At 25.8% G+C, this 15,667-nt stretch overlaps 1 long non-coding RNA gene across 1 annotated transcript in view; it reads left to right on the top strand.

Annotated features, from left to right (window-relative positions):
- The first annotated feature begins 2,122 nt into the window (after positions 1–2,122).
- Positions 2,123–15,667, top strand: part of LOC109597619 (uncharacterized) — a 38,715-nt gene continuing 25,170 nt past the window's right edge. The window contains exon 1 of the long non-coding RNA XR_002191437.2: positions 2,123–2,285. This is a non-coding gene — a long non-coding RNA (uncharacterized LOC109597619). The remainder of the gene's footprint in view (positions 2,286–15,667) is intronic.

Below are 15,667 nucleotides of genomic sequence, written 5' to 3'. Positions count from 1 at the left end.
ACTTTTCAGATTACAATAAACGATATTATAATATTTTTTGCTTAAAAATTAATAAATTCATTAATCAATTAAATATATAATTTATTAATCATTTCATTAATTAATTATATTATTGATTTATTATTTTATTTATTTAAGAATTATTCTCAATTAATTAATTAAAAACAGTTATGAAAAATTAATTAAACTTTCTTAAAAAAATATTTTAAACAGTCTTTTACATAAAAATTAATAAGTTTATACATAATTAAAATGTGTATTTTAATAAACGTTAAATAAATTATTTAAATTATTAATTAACTTTTTTATTTATCTATGATAAAAAATTTTCTCTTCAACTATAAATATAATAACTGAAACTATTCATGAAAGACTCTTTCAACTTTTCATAATAAAATAAATAAATAATTTTTACTTAAAATTAATAAACTCCTTAATCAATTAGATACATAATTTATTAATCGTTTCATAAATAATATATTATTGATATATTATTTTATTTATTTAGGACAGTGAAATAATTATACTCCAATTAATTAGTAATAAATTAGACAGTAACTGAAACCGGTCATGAAAAATTGTTTCGACTTTTCAAATTACAAAAAAAAATATTTTAAAAAGTCTTTTACTTACACAACTAAAACCATTCATCAATTCAACGTTTCCTATTACAATAAATGATATTTTAATAATTTTTATATAAAAATTAATAAATCCATTAATCAATTAGTTAAATATATATTTAATTAATAGTTTCATCAATCAATGGATGTTATTGATTTATTATTTTGTTTACATAGGATAGTAAAAAATTACTCCCCAAATAATTAATAATAAATCGAAAATTACTAAAAACAATCATCAAAAATTATTTCAACTTTTCAGGTTCCAATCAACAATATTTTAAATAGACTTTTAGTTCATAAATAAATTAAATGTATATTTTAATAACCGTTTAATAAATTATTTACATTATTTATTAATTTATTTTATTTATCTATGATCAAAAAATTCAATCAAAAATTTTCCCTCCAATTATAAATACAATAACTGATACTTAAAAATTAATAAATACATAAATAAATTAATTAATATATTTTGTGATAAATATAATAAGTAATAAAAGATAAAACTAAATATTTAATTTAGATAATATTACTATATTAGTACTGATATTTTTACTGCATATTTTATTAACATTAAGCATTTTACAACTTAATTTACTAATTAACTAATTGTTTTACAACATTACTTTTAAATTGTTTACGTTCTTTAGTCTAATATAGACTTTATGGTCGTCACCCTTTTAACGTTTTATTTCTTGTTAATAGCACTTTATAACTGTTGATGGTTCTAATTTTAGATGCGCCATAAATATTCATGCATGTTACACATCACATTCATTTCCTTCTACATACATATGTAGATAAATTTATTAACTTCAAGTTAGTTACAGAACTGATTTTATGATCAATAGTAACGTTCGTTAATTTATAGGTAAATTAGTTTTTATATAATTAAAGCATTGGTTACTAAATCAATATTTGATTTTATTACATTTCTGATTAAACAGACATCACGTTAATTACATCAAATCTAGAATTCTCTCATTAACTAATACTAATTACACAACTTCCGTTACTATCAGAAAGTTTTTTATGCTCTTTCTAATTTTGTCGTTTATTTTTGTAAGTTCAAGAAAAACTTACACAAAGACGAACTTCTTTAGAAAATAGAAAATGTTGAATAGTTAAATTCAAACTAAGAAATATTACTTTTTTCTGAACACAATACAAAAAACATAGAACAAACAACAATTTTTATCAGTCATACATAATATTTTATTTGACTCTACAAAATAATAAAAAAATAAAGAAAATCAAAATAAATAAATGTAACATTTGCGTTGCCCTGTATATTTTTACACCCTGCGTGAGTGTGCAATTCTGTAGCGCCATCAATATTTTCAACCTGGTCCGCGCTTCCCTTCCATTCTTTTCCTTTTCACTCTTTCACCGGACCAAAATATATGGGGACGATAAAGAGGGTGTTAATATTTTAAAAGAGGAAAAATGAAAGAACTGGACCAGCGCATGTCAGATAAAAACCCCCGCGACTCGCTGCCTTTTTCCACAACGGGTTTTTAAAACGCCACCATCTTTGATATATGTCGGTTTGATTGGGGGACGACCGGACACGATATTACTTCTTTGTATTTAGTGATCAGTGACATTGGATTACATCGATTTGATGGATTAAAACTATCTGCACATCTTACTGCTTAGGTAAGATTTGACTGTGATACTTTTTTTGGGCAGGGGCTGGTCGTAATGGTCATTCTCCTTGTTATCTCTCAGGATCTATTACAAACTAAATAATCAGGTTCCACAACTAACTATTCCCATGTAAAACCTTAGAAACCTTAAGTCGACCATTGACCACTGGTCATTGAAAACACCCTTGAGGTGTTGGCAGGTGGTTGATTTTATTTGGGGCACACCTGAAGGGCAACTTACTGATTTGTAAAAATGTTTACGTAATCATTTTCGTGTCGCTACCTAGCTGCGGTTTGTCCGGAGGAAAAATCGGACTTGAGAAATGTTTCTTGTCAAACTGGTCATCGATTGTAGATGTCTTGACCCACGGTCAAAATTTTCCTTATCTGGTTTCTATAAGTTGTATTTATTGTTATCCGACTGGTTGTACAACAACGGAAATGACCTGAATCAGTCATCAAATTTTTATTGTGTAATGTCATATATGTAAATGTTTTACTTGTCGATACAAAAAGAACTAAATTAAAAAAATATTATGTTCTACAACTGATAAGAAATTCATATTAATTGTTGATAAAGAACTTTTTAATAACTGAAAAGTGGTAAAAAATATTATATTATTTTATTAAAATAAACAGGATTTATTGTAATTATAAATAATTACTGTATTCATTTAAATATTAATATTTTTTTAATTTTGTATCCATTTTGTTGATAAAGATAACTATTTAATAATTGAATAGAAGTAGTAAATAAATATTACATTATTCCTTTAAAATAAACAGGAATTAATGACGAAAGTAGAAGATAAACGACAAAACTCAAGAAAACTACAGAATAAATTCATGAAAAATAAATAAATTTAGAAAGTATTTATATATTAATATTTTAATAAATTCGTATTGATTTTGTTGATAAAGAACACTTTTTAATAATTAAATAGAAGTAGTAAACAAATATTACGTTATTCCGTTAAAATAAACAAGAATTAATGACATTAGGCAGAAGATAAACGACAAAACATAAAATGAATTCAGAATAAATTCATGAAAAATAAATAAATTTATAAAATATTTAAATTATATCATATAAAACTAATTATAAATTAATCGTAAGTATCGATTTTGTTGATAAAGATAACTATTTAATAATTGAATAGAAATAGTAAATAAATATTACATTATTCCATTAAAATAAACAGGAATTAATGACGAAAGTAGAAGATAAACTACAAAACTTAAGAAAAATTCAGAATAAATTCTTGGAAAGTAAATAATTTTAGAAAATATTTAAATTACATCACTTAAAAACAAATTATAAACAATTACTTTATTTATTTAAATATAAATATATATGAATATAAATTCATATTGGTTTTGTTGATAAAAATAACTTTTTAATAACTGAATTGGAGTAATAAGGAAATATTATATAATTCTATTAAAATAAACAGGAATTAATTAGTATATGTAGTACATGTCAAAATTTAAGAAGATTTCAGAATAAATTCATGAAAAATAAATAAATTAAGCAAATATTTAAATTATATGTCATAAAACATATTATAAACAATTTCTATATTCATTTAAATAATAATAATTTAATAAATTCATATTGATTTTGTAGATAAAGTGAACTTTTTAATAACTCAATAGAAAGTAATAAGGAAATATTATATTATTCTATTAAAATAAACAGGAATTAATGACGAAAGTAGAAGATAAACTATAAAATTTTAGAAGAATTCAGAATAAATTCAAGGAAAATAAATAAATTTAGAAAATATTTAAATTTATCACATAAAAATAAATTATAAACAATTACAATATTTATTTAAATATTAATATTTTAATAAATTCATATTGATTTTGTTGATAAAGATAACTTTTTAATAACTGAATAGGAGTAATAAAGAAATATTATATAATTCTATTAAAATAAACAGGAATTAATTAGTATAAGTAGAAGATAAATGTCAAAATTTAAGAAGATTTCAAAATAAATTCATAAAAAATAAATAAATTAAGCAAATATTTAAATTATATGTCATAAAACATATTATAAACAATTTCTATATTCATTTAAATAATAATAATTTAATAAATTCATATTGATTTTGTAGATAAAGTGAACTTTTTAATAACTCAATAGAAAGTAATAAGGAAATATTATATTATTCTATTGAAATAAACAGGAATTAATGACGAAAGTAGAAGATAAACTACAAAATTTTAGAAGAATTCGGTATAAAAAAACACTTTTTAATAATTAAATAGAAGTAGTAAACAAATATTACGTTATTCCATTAAAATAAACAGGAATTAATGACGTTAGGCAGAAGATAAACGACAAAACATAAAATGAATTTAGAATAAATTCATGAAAAATAAATAAATTTATAAAATATTTAAATTATATCACATAAAAATAAATTATAAACAATTACTATATTTATTTAAATATCAATATTTTAATAAATTCATATTGATTTTATTGATAAAGATAACTTTTTAATAACTGAATAGAAGTAATAAGGAAATAATATATAATTCTATTAAAATAAATTGGAATTAATTACTATAAGTAGAAGATAAATGACAAAATTTAAGATTTCAGAAAAAATTCCTAAAAATAAATAAATTAAGAAAATATTTAAATTATATGTCATAAAACTAATTATAAACAATTACTATATTCATTTAAATAATAATATTTTAATAAATTCATATTGATTTTGTAGATAAACTTTTTAATAACTCAGTAGAAAGTAATATGGAAATATTATATTATTCTATTAAAATAAACAGTAACGAATGGCGATAAGTGGAAGATTCAAAAAAATTCAAGAAGATTTCAGGATAGATTCATGAAAAAAATTCAGAAAATGTTTACATTATATCACATAAAACTAATTATAAACATTTTCTATATTTAATTACATAAACATAAGTATATAATTATATAAATATATAATAAATATACTTTATTTTCAGATAAAAATGATTTGAAATAAATATTAAAAATTAATTAACTATATTTTTCGGATTCCGGAGTGTAATTCTATCTAATTTCATAAATTTCATGTGTTAACATTTAATTAGAAGGTATTAATCGAAACAACCCAACTAAAGACAATCGTAAGGGTATACCACTAATAAAATATTTAGGTAATAATCACCGTTATCTTGGCGATTCGAATGAACGGACGACCCGAAAGCGGACAAGGAAACGGGCGCGTGGCCCCCATCGCGGGACCGTGGGGGGCTTACAAAATGGAACTTTGCCAATTTAAATGATAAAACGATACTATTAACTTGACTGGAAAGCATTACGATAAATTAAACCAAGATTTTAACCTAAGGTAGCCTCCGGACCGGTGCAATTTCTAATAACAATGGTTCATTAACTTGGACTGTTCACCGGTGCGGGGTGGCACGGCTTGGGGGTTGTGTGGATGTAGAAATTTGTCTAAATGCTTTCCATTAATAAGATGTTTTAGTTGTGTCTGGATTTAACAAGATCTTAAGATGAATAGATGCTATAAATTGTCTTTTCCCCAGTCCTTAAAATTTATAAGATGTCTGAAGATTTTATAAATAGGAATACACAATTTATTAATTTAATAATAACATTTTACTTCTTTTTATTTACTCCAATGTTGAATGACTTAATAAAGATTGATTATCAGCATATTGGATCATTTACTTCAACGTGGAGTAACTTGATCTTCCATGAAAGTAACGACGTTAGTTCCTAATTTGAATATTAATACCCAAAGACGTGTGCCCCATTTTTGAAGGGGTACAAACCATCTGTCAATAAGACGAGGGTCCATCGAACTCAACTGACCAGTGGTCAATGATACAAACTAGTTAAATTTCTTTCTGTATAATTCCATGGGAATTTCGTAGTTACCAAACCAGATCGCAAGACAGTGGAACTGGTATTTTTAGTAACGTAAAACTAATTCAGTTTCACCGGGGCTTGTGTGGGGTGGTTAGCTGCCTCGCGCATAATTAGGGAAATCAACGAAACGCTCGCAGTTTCCGTAATCCTCGCGTTGCCGGGGCCTTTTTCTTCCGAACTGTCGGCACTTGACAGATTTAATTAGGAAACTTTCCAATGAAATTAATTCCCAACTTCCTCCCGGCCTCCGCAATTTCATATCCTTCAAGTTATCTATATTATAATTCCCCCCGAGCCACCCCCCCTCGCACAACACCACTCCCCCACGCCTCGCACAACTTCGTCCATTGTTATACACATTTTGAGCCCGGCAGTGGGAAGCCGGCTGAATTATTTCCCCGGCTAAGAATCCCGCTGGATTTCCCCAAGGAAATCGACTTGGCCGAAGACTTTATCGAATAGTTGCCTCTTCGACTGCCCGAGCAATTCGGACTTCGATTAATACGGACGAGTATCTTGTGCAACGGACCAACTTTGTTCGACAAGATATTTAATCATCCGGCTCGCAGCTGCACCTCTCCCCGATGTTCGGTGGATTTTTCGTCCGGCCGCAGAACGTTACAAACATTCCTCTTTGAATTGATTCGAAATTGATATAACGACATTTATTTGCCTTTAAAACATTATGGTTTCCGAGTATTTAATATATTTTTGTTTCTTGATAGTATAATATTATGTGGGGGTGGGAAGGGAGACAGGGAAATTGCTACCACGAAACGTGTGCACACGTTTTGGCACCAGCAACGTATAATTAATCATCATATCGCAGGGGCCCGTGACACGGAGCATCAAGGCGCTTACTTAAGGTTCGCTTAATTTCCTTTGCCTACGAAGGAGGTATTAGGCTGCTCCACAGGGTCGGAATAGAGGAAATTTGGTAAAAATCGTTAATAATATTTTAAATTATCTAACAAAAAGAGAACCTATTTCAATGATGATTAAAATTTCCTTTTAATGTGTTAAAATCAATATCAAAGTAGAAACGAGGATGGATTAAAAGCAAAGAAAACACAAACATCAAAAAGGATATGGATAAATGTGGAATACGATAACGTAGGTTGGCAAGATTAATATTTATGATGAGTGTAGTTGACCAATATGGAAATCAAATGAATAGGAATTTAAAGTTGTGATTGCTGAATGTCTCAATTTCCCTTTAATCCAACATTTATTTTTAGAAACTATTGAAATCATGATATTCCATAATTTCCTTACCAAAACATATGAAGAAATTTAATTAAATTAATTAAATAGTTAAATAAAACATCATTGATAACAAAAATTATATTCTTATTTTTATTTATTTAATTTCTGATAATTTGAGAACGATTTTAAATTTAATTTAAATCAGTTGACAAAAATGTTAATTAAACTAAATATTCTATAGATTAAGGATATACTCCTCAAGGATTTTAAAAAGAGAGAAATGACCCAAATTTGATATTCTGTTATTGTTTTTCCTTAAAAATAAAATCTAAATGAAAGAAAATTTGCTCAGATTAATCACTTCCTAAATTAAAATTTAATTTCTGCCAATTTTAGAAGAAAAATAAATGATTTATTCAGAAATTAGATAATTAGAATGAATGTTTTATAAATTAGAAATCTCTTTTTATGGTTTTAAAAGACTTTTACGAATAAAAATAATCATTTTCGTTTATAAAGTATTTATAAACAGATGATAAAAAAGTTAATTAAACTCAATATTCCATAGATTAAAAATTAAAAAAAAAAACGATTTTAAAAACTGACAAATAACTTTCAAATCTGATTTTCCATTATTGATTTTACTTAAAAACAAAATCCAAATTAATGAAATTTTATCTATATTAAGTACTTTTTAAAATAAAATTTAATTTCTGACAATTTTAAAAGACAAATAAATGATTTTTTCAGAAATTAATCAGAATAAATTGTTATAAATAAGTTGAAAATCTTTTTTTATAATTTTAAGAACTTAAAAAATGCTTTTTACGAATAAAAATGATCATTCTCGTTTATACTGAAATTTCAGATTACAAAAAGGTTAAACTAAATATTTTATAAATTAAATATATGCTCCACAAATGATTTTTAAATCTGATTTTCTATTATTGATTTTACTTAAAAACTGACTCCAAATGAAAGAATATTCACTTAAATTAATCATTTTTTAAATTAAAAGTTAATTTCCAACAATTTTAGAAGAAAAATAAATGTTTTTTTTCAGAAAGTAATTAGAATAAATATCCTATAAATTGAAAATCTACTATGACATATTTATTTAATTTCTGATAATTTGAAAACGACGATAAATGTTTTTTGTTTAAATTAATTAAATCAAATGTTCTATAAATTGAAAAACTCTTTTTGTATGAATTTAAAATCTTAAAAAAAGACTTTTACAAATAAAAATTATCAAGTCGTTTATACTGAAGTGTTTAAATCAGATAACAAAAATGTTAATTAAACTAAATATTCTATAAATTAAGAATATACATCTCAAGAATTTTAAAAAGAGAAAAATGACTTTCAAATTTGATATTCTATTATTGATTTTACTTAAAAATAAAATCCAAATTAAAGAAAATTTACTTAGATTAACCACTTTTTAAAGTAAGATTTAATTTCTAATAATTTTAAAAAGGAAAATAAATGTTTTTTGCAAAAAATAATTAAATTAAATGTTCTATAAGTTGAAAATCTTCTTTTTTATGATTTTAAGCGTTTAATAAAGTCTTTTACTGAAGTATTTAAATCAGATGACAAAAATGGTAATTAAACTAAATATTTTATAAATTTAAAATATGCTCCTCATCGATTTTAAAAACAGAAAAATAATTTTCAAATTTGATGTTCCATTATTGATTTTATTTAAAAGCAAAATCTAAATGAAAGTTAATTAACTTAGATTAATCAATTTTTAAAATAAAATTTAATTTCTGACAAATTTAGAAGAAAAACTAGAAATTATTATTACAAATTAATTAAAATAAATGTTCTATAAGTTGAAAATCTTTTCTAATAATTTTAAGAACTTAAAAAAAGTTTTTTACGAATAAAAATGATCATTGTCGTTTAAACTAAAATTTTTAATTCAGATTACAAAAATGTTAATTATACTAAATATTTTATAAATTAAATATATGCTCCACAATGATTTTTAAATCTGATTTTCTATTATTGATTTTACTTAAAAACTACAAATTTACTTAAAATAATCATTTTTTAAATTAAAATTTAATTTCTGACAATTTTAGAAGAAAAATAAATGATTTTTTCAAAAAGTAATAATAATAATAAATTGAAAATCTCCTATGACACATATTAGCCGTTGTCTCTCGTATTTCAAGCCGTCATACTTTATTTTCTGCCATAAAACATCCATATTGTGCCCCAGGCCCATTCAGCAACATATTTGATTGTTAGCCAAACTTAATATGCACCATTTGTACGACACTTTAGCAAGTTTCGAAGGGAGATGAGTCTTCCGAGTTCGCCCCTGTGCAGCGGGCGAGATGAGGTGTAGCGCCCCCAGAGCGGTGTACGCTTTCAAAATGGCTTCCATGTAAATTACACAAAACTTAAGACAACGAAATACGCGAATATTGAGTTAGCGACGTTACCCGGCGCCGGATGCGATTCCGGGCTTTACGACCGCCATCGTTTAGTGCCACAATGCCGTGACTGGCACACTTCCAAATTGATTTTGTGCGCTATTCCTTCTCTGCACTGCTAATGTTCACACTAAACTTGTTACTCAAGGAGGAACGTTTCAGTTCGAAAAATACAAGTTTAAAACAACCCGCCGGTGCATTTAGGGTCCTAATTAATTTCACATCACCCCATTCTCCAGACCTGGTGGAATAAACAAACGTGGAGATTTGTTATCGACTGCTCCTAAATCCCTGGAATTCATCCTCGACCGAAATAAACGGGCATAACTGTCTTGTTCGAGCCACTAAAAATCCAGTAAAGTTAATTAAGCATCCAAAATGGCCGAATTTATCGCCATTAGTCCCCCTGCTACCTAAAACTATAAAACAAGAGGCATTAGACCGTCTGACATGTTCAGTTTGTTGGGCGCGAGGGAAATTGCATTAATCAAGCCGCACGGGGTGCCTTCAAGGAATTTCTGGATTAATAAAACGCAATAACTGCGTCTTGGATTTTAGGTGGATTAACGTTATTAACGTGAACAGCACCAAATTGTTTCCACCCTTGGCCGTAAAATCTCGTTTGGCAACATTATTTTCCCATGCACAGTTTCTCCAAATCCAGATATGCACAATTATAATATTGTAACACTGACCTAAGGTCACTTCACGACTGGGGGGTAAACAGCCCTCTAGAAATAAAGAAGTTGCAGGTGAAATGCACCCTTTTGTAACCTGTTTAACCTGACTAGACTTTCTCTAAGTGTTCTCGAAGATACCGGGGATCTTTTTAACTTTTTTTTTCTGCATTATTATCATTGTAAGCGTGTCGTCGAGGGTTGAACGGTGCCGCAAGGGTTGAGGTGATGACCATTGGTCAATGGGGCTAGATTTGAAAATTAGAATTTGTCTGGGAATTTAAACTTGAAAAACTTGATACTGTAACTGATTTTAATTGAATATTTCGTTGGGTATGAATTTAATTTCAACGGTACGATAACAAAAAAATAAATAAAACAGATAATATTTAAATATTTTATTTTGGAAAATAATATTATATTTTAATTTTTTTATTTGTAAATAATAAATTACTTTATATTTAAAATTTTTGAATAGCCTAAAATGGTATAAATTTTTTGTGGGTACAAAATAAAAAAATAAATTATACATTTTTCTTCAATGTTTTATTTCTAATAGAATAAATTGAAACATATTTAAAGTAGAACTTAAAATAAAAATATATATATATATATATATATATATAGATTTTATAAACCATTTTTTTAATTTTTTAATTTTATTGGTAGTAAATAAAATTACGTATTTTTTATGTGACCCCTTTTAAATTACATGCAAATCAAATACATTACATAAAAGAAAAACAGGTTAGATATATTTCTAAGGGGCCCGAAATTCACCTGTAAGAAATTCTTCAACGAAAGGGTGTTTCGACCCGTTTACCCGTCAAGAAGTGACCCGAGATCAACAATTCACAATTTTACATATCTGGATTTCGGTTTAAAATCGAACATGGGAAAGTAATGTTGCCAAACTGGATTTCAATGTATGGATGTGCTTAGAGTTACAAGTTTTATGAGTTGAATATGTGATTCAGTCAAAGCGGTGGTTTAATATTTGTCGGACGAGCAATATTTAAACAAGTGTGTTACGTGTGAAGTTCGAAACTTGAAAAATAGATTAATTAGTGAACTCTGAAGTGATGAGTTTAAATTGCGTTCAAATGTTTAACGGGCGTGCGAGTTTGTGTGTAAAGTTTTGTTCTTGTGGAAGAAGTTGTGTTAGTGAATTACAATGGAATAATACATATTTTTTGCATTTATAAAATTGATTTTTAACATCTCTTAAATACAGAAATACATTTTTTATAAATAATTTAACCTTATTGTATTACGGATAATTCTAAAACTATTTATTCTAAAAATTTTCTTTCCAATAGAAATCATTTTAAATTTGTTATATTACATTTTCTTACAATTTTTATAAAAAATAATTAAAAATACATTGATACCAAGCTACTATTAAATTTTTCAAAAATACAAATATTTGTTTAAATATGTTAATAATTTTAATTGTTATCAAATCAAGTCAAAAATATAAAAACATAAAAGAAAGCAAAGCTTTTGTAAATTTATTAGAAATTAATAATTAATTAATTATAAGATAATTAAATACTAAACATTTTTAAATATTAAGTAGGTTTCTTGTAAAAAGAAAGACCTATTTAAATAAAATATTATAAATATATTGATAAATTAGTTTTTAAAAATTGTATATAATAATTTTAATTATCCAAAAATAAATAAACACAATTATTTTTGGCTAAAAAATATTGTTCAAATAATATAAAATAATTAAATCCTTAATAACCGTTTTAATTTTGCCTTTGTTGAAAAATAAATTACAACCATCGAAAACTAATAAATTAGTTTTTATAAATTATATACAATATTTTTATTAATATAAAGTGATTAAAAACAATTATTTTTTCCAGAAATAATTATTTCAAAAATAATTTTTCATAAAATAATTAAATTATTAAAGTTATTTGAATTACAATTTAAATTGTAAAGATTCTTATTTATACTCGTTACTTAAACATTAAAGATTATTTTAATACAGAAATAAATATATACGAAATATAAAATTAATTATTTATAGAATAATTAAATTATTAAAAAAACTACTTAAAATTTGAATATAATATAGATATAGGAATTAATAATCAAAAATTATTTAGATAGAATAGAATTATTATAAGATAATTATTTTTTTTTTAATTTTAATTTACTTCTAAAAATACGAAAACATCTACTTAAAATTTGAATAAAATATTATAAATGTATTTTAATAAATTACTTTTCGGTTAATTGTTTTATATTAAATTAAATTAATTATTATTATGTTATTAAAATACATATTTTGTTATTAAATTATATTACTAATATTTCAATTAATTTTTTTATTATTATTTTATCAAATACTTTAAATCAATACCAAAGGATAAATTTATTTTAAATTAATTAGAAATTAATAAAAAGTAAAATTATTATAAATTAATAAATATAAATAATAAATAAGTTAATCAAAAATCTTTTTAATATTAATTTTCATATAAAAATAAAGACAAATACGAAAACATTTACTTAAAATTTGAATAAAATATTATAAATATATTTTGATAAATTATTTTTCTGTTGTTTTATATAAAATTAAATTAAATATTATTATACTGTATTAAATTTTTATATTATTAAAATAAATAATTTATTAATAAATTATATTACTAATACTTCAGTTAATTTTGTTTTTCTTATTATTTTATCAAATATTTTGAATCACCGGCAAAAGTTATTTATAAAGAACAAATTTTTATTATAAATGAATAAATATAAACAATTATAAATTAATTAAATTATTAAAGACCTTTTTAATTTTAGTTTTATTGTAAAAATAAAGACAAATACAAATATCTACCCAAAACTTAAATACAATATTATAAATATAGTTTAATAAATTAATTTGTTGTTAAGTTTTTTATATTAAAAATGACATAATATAATATTTTTTTTAATAATATACAAATATTAAAATCAAAAATCTTTGAACATATATTTTATCAAATATCTTAAATTATTCGCAAAAATATTTATATATAATAGATTTTTATTATAAATTAATATGAATTAATTAATTATGAAATTAAATTATTAAAGATCAAAGTTTTATTGTAAGAAAAGGCAAATACAGATAACTAAGTAAAATTTACATTGAATATTTCAATAATATTAATATACAAAATTAAAATTAAATATATTTAAAAGTTTGAAAGATGTTATCACAAATTTTAAATAAATTAAATATAAAATAATTATATTAATTATATATTTTTAATACTATTATATTTTCTTGAAAAAAATGAGAACATATAGAAATTAAGTTTACATAAAATATTATTAATATAGTTTAATAAAATAGTTTGGTTATTCTTTATATTCAATAATTTCAATTTAAAGTATTTTATTACTTTTTAAGTTTTATATTAAATTAATAATTAATTATTAGCTTTCTATTATTTTTTATGTTTATATGATATATTTTCATTAATACACAATAATTAAAAATAAACATCTTTGAAATTACAAGGGTTTTTGTCAAATATTTTGAATCAATTTAATTATCATAAATTATTTTAATTGCACTATTTAACATATTTATATCGTATTTTATACGATAAAATAAAATATCAATTAACTTTTTCAATTAAATTTTTCAACCCTAATCTAATCTAATTGAATTATACATATTAATAAAATTATTTTATTAACAAAAAAAAAATAACAATATAATATAAATACATAGAAAGTAAAGTTTAAAATAGATAATTACTGAGTTTTATCAGTAAATTATACTTTAATTATTCTAATTTATTTAATTCTTGTAATTATTTACTAAATAAATAACTAGGGAGTTACTAACATTTTAAACCGATTAAATCGAGAACACTTAAGCATCTTACCCAACGCCGACGTATGAATATTAAACGGATCTTACATTACATTAGTTGCAAACCCGTACAGGGTCTATATTTAAACATATTTCTACATAAACCCCATATCCAGCCGTAGCCCATAACATGAATAATTGAGTATAATACAATACTTAGTATAAACATTAATTAAAGCGTTGTCAAGAAGTTTCGCACGGCTCGAGGAGCGTACACGTAGGGACTTGAAGGGGCGGGGGCGGCCGTAGCCGAAACGCATTAAGAAAGTCTCTAATTAAACCCCGGGAACATATCATTAATTAATCCGGAATCAAAACAGCCATTAATAATTCCCGCCGGTGCGGCACACGGGCGCGTAAGGAGCTCCGGGGGCCCCGACCCAGTCGGCAACGTCGCACGAACGCGACCCCTTTTAAAACTTTTCCCCGGGCCCGGCGGTGGGACGGAGAGGGTTGCCCACCTTGCCACCCCGTCTTATCCCCACCACCGCAGAAAGTAGTGCGGACGGCTGTGGCAGGGCCATTTTTAAAAGCCCACCCGGTCCCGTATCCCGAACGAAACGCGACCCTAACGCCGGACGACTTAGGGGCTGCGACGGCAGGGAAAACTCTCGCACTCTCGCCCTGGATGTAAGACGTGCCATCCTTAATTTTCATTGGTAGACGGCCGTTACCTTGGTAACCGCGAACTAAGGCGTGGTTCGAGCGTGCATCAATAAACTTAAGAGCGGCATTTATCTTGGGGCCGCGGGCCCGGGGCAAAAAGCGGGAGAATTCGAACCGGCAGCGCATCCCCCGTGCCCGTCCTCGCCATCCCCCCAACCTCCAACGAGTCGACGGGCCGTGTGCGGCGGAGTGTATTGTCGATTGAATGGGGGGACGCAAACGGAGAAGAAAGAGCCCGTGTGTCACATGTCATCAAAGGGAGAGATAAGTTGGAAGTATCGCGTACTTGAGGTGTTTCATTCGGCCGAACGGCCTTTTATCTCGCCATTTATTTATAGTTCGATGCCGTTCTTAAGATCCGACCCGTCTACGCTTTTGATCGGTCAACAGAAGAGTTTCCCCGCATCTACCCCCGCACAACGGTTTCGCTGATAACGCCGCCAGACTTGAGCGGACGTATGAATGGGGTCGGTGTATCAAGAATAAGAAAGTCGTTTGTTTGCTTTGCACTTGACAGAAATGGACAGAAAAGCTACCAGTACAATTAAACCGGATAATTAACAATCAAGAAGTGCTTACCCAATTCAAACGTCTTCAGCC

This window comes from Aethina tumida, chromosome 6 (assembly GCF_024364675.1).
Source record: "Aethina tumida isolate Nest 87 chromosome 6, icAetTumi1.1, whole genome shotgun sequence".
Lineage (NCBI taxonomy): Eukaryota > Metazoa > Arthropoda > Insecta > Coleoptera > Nitidulidae > Aethina > Aethina tumida.
Note: the sequence above shows the minus strand (reverse complement) of the source record. Positions and strands in the feature narration are given on the sequence as shown.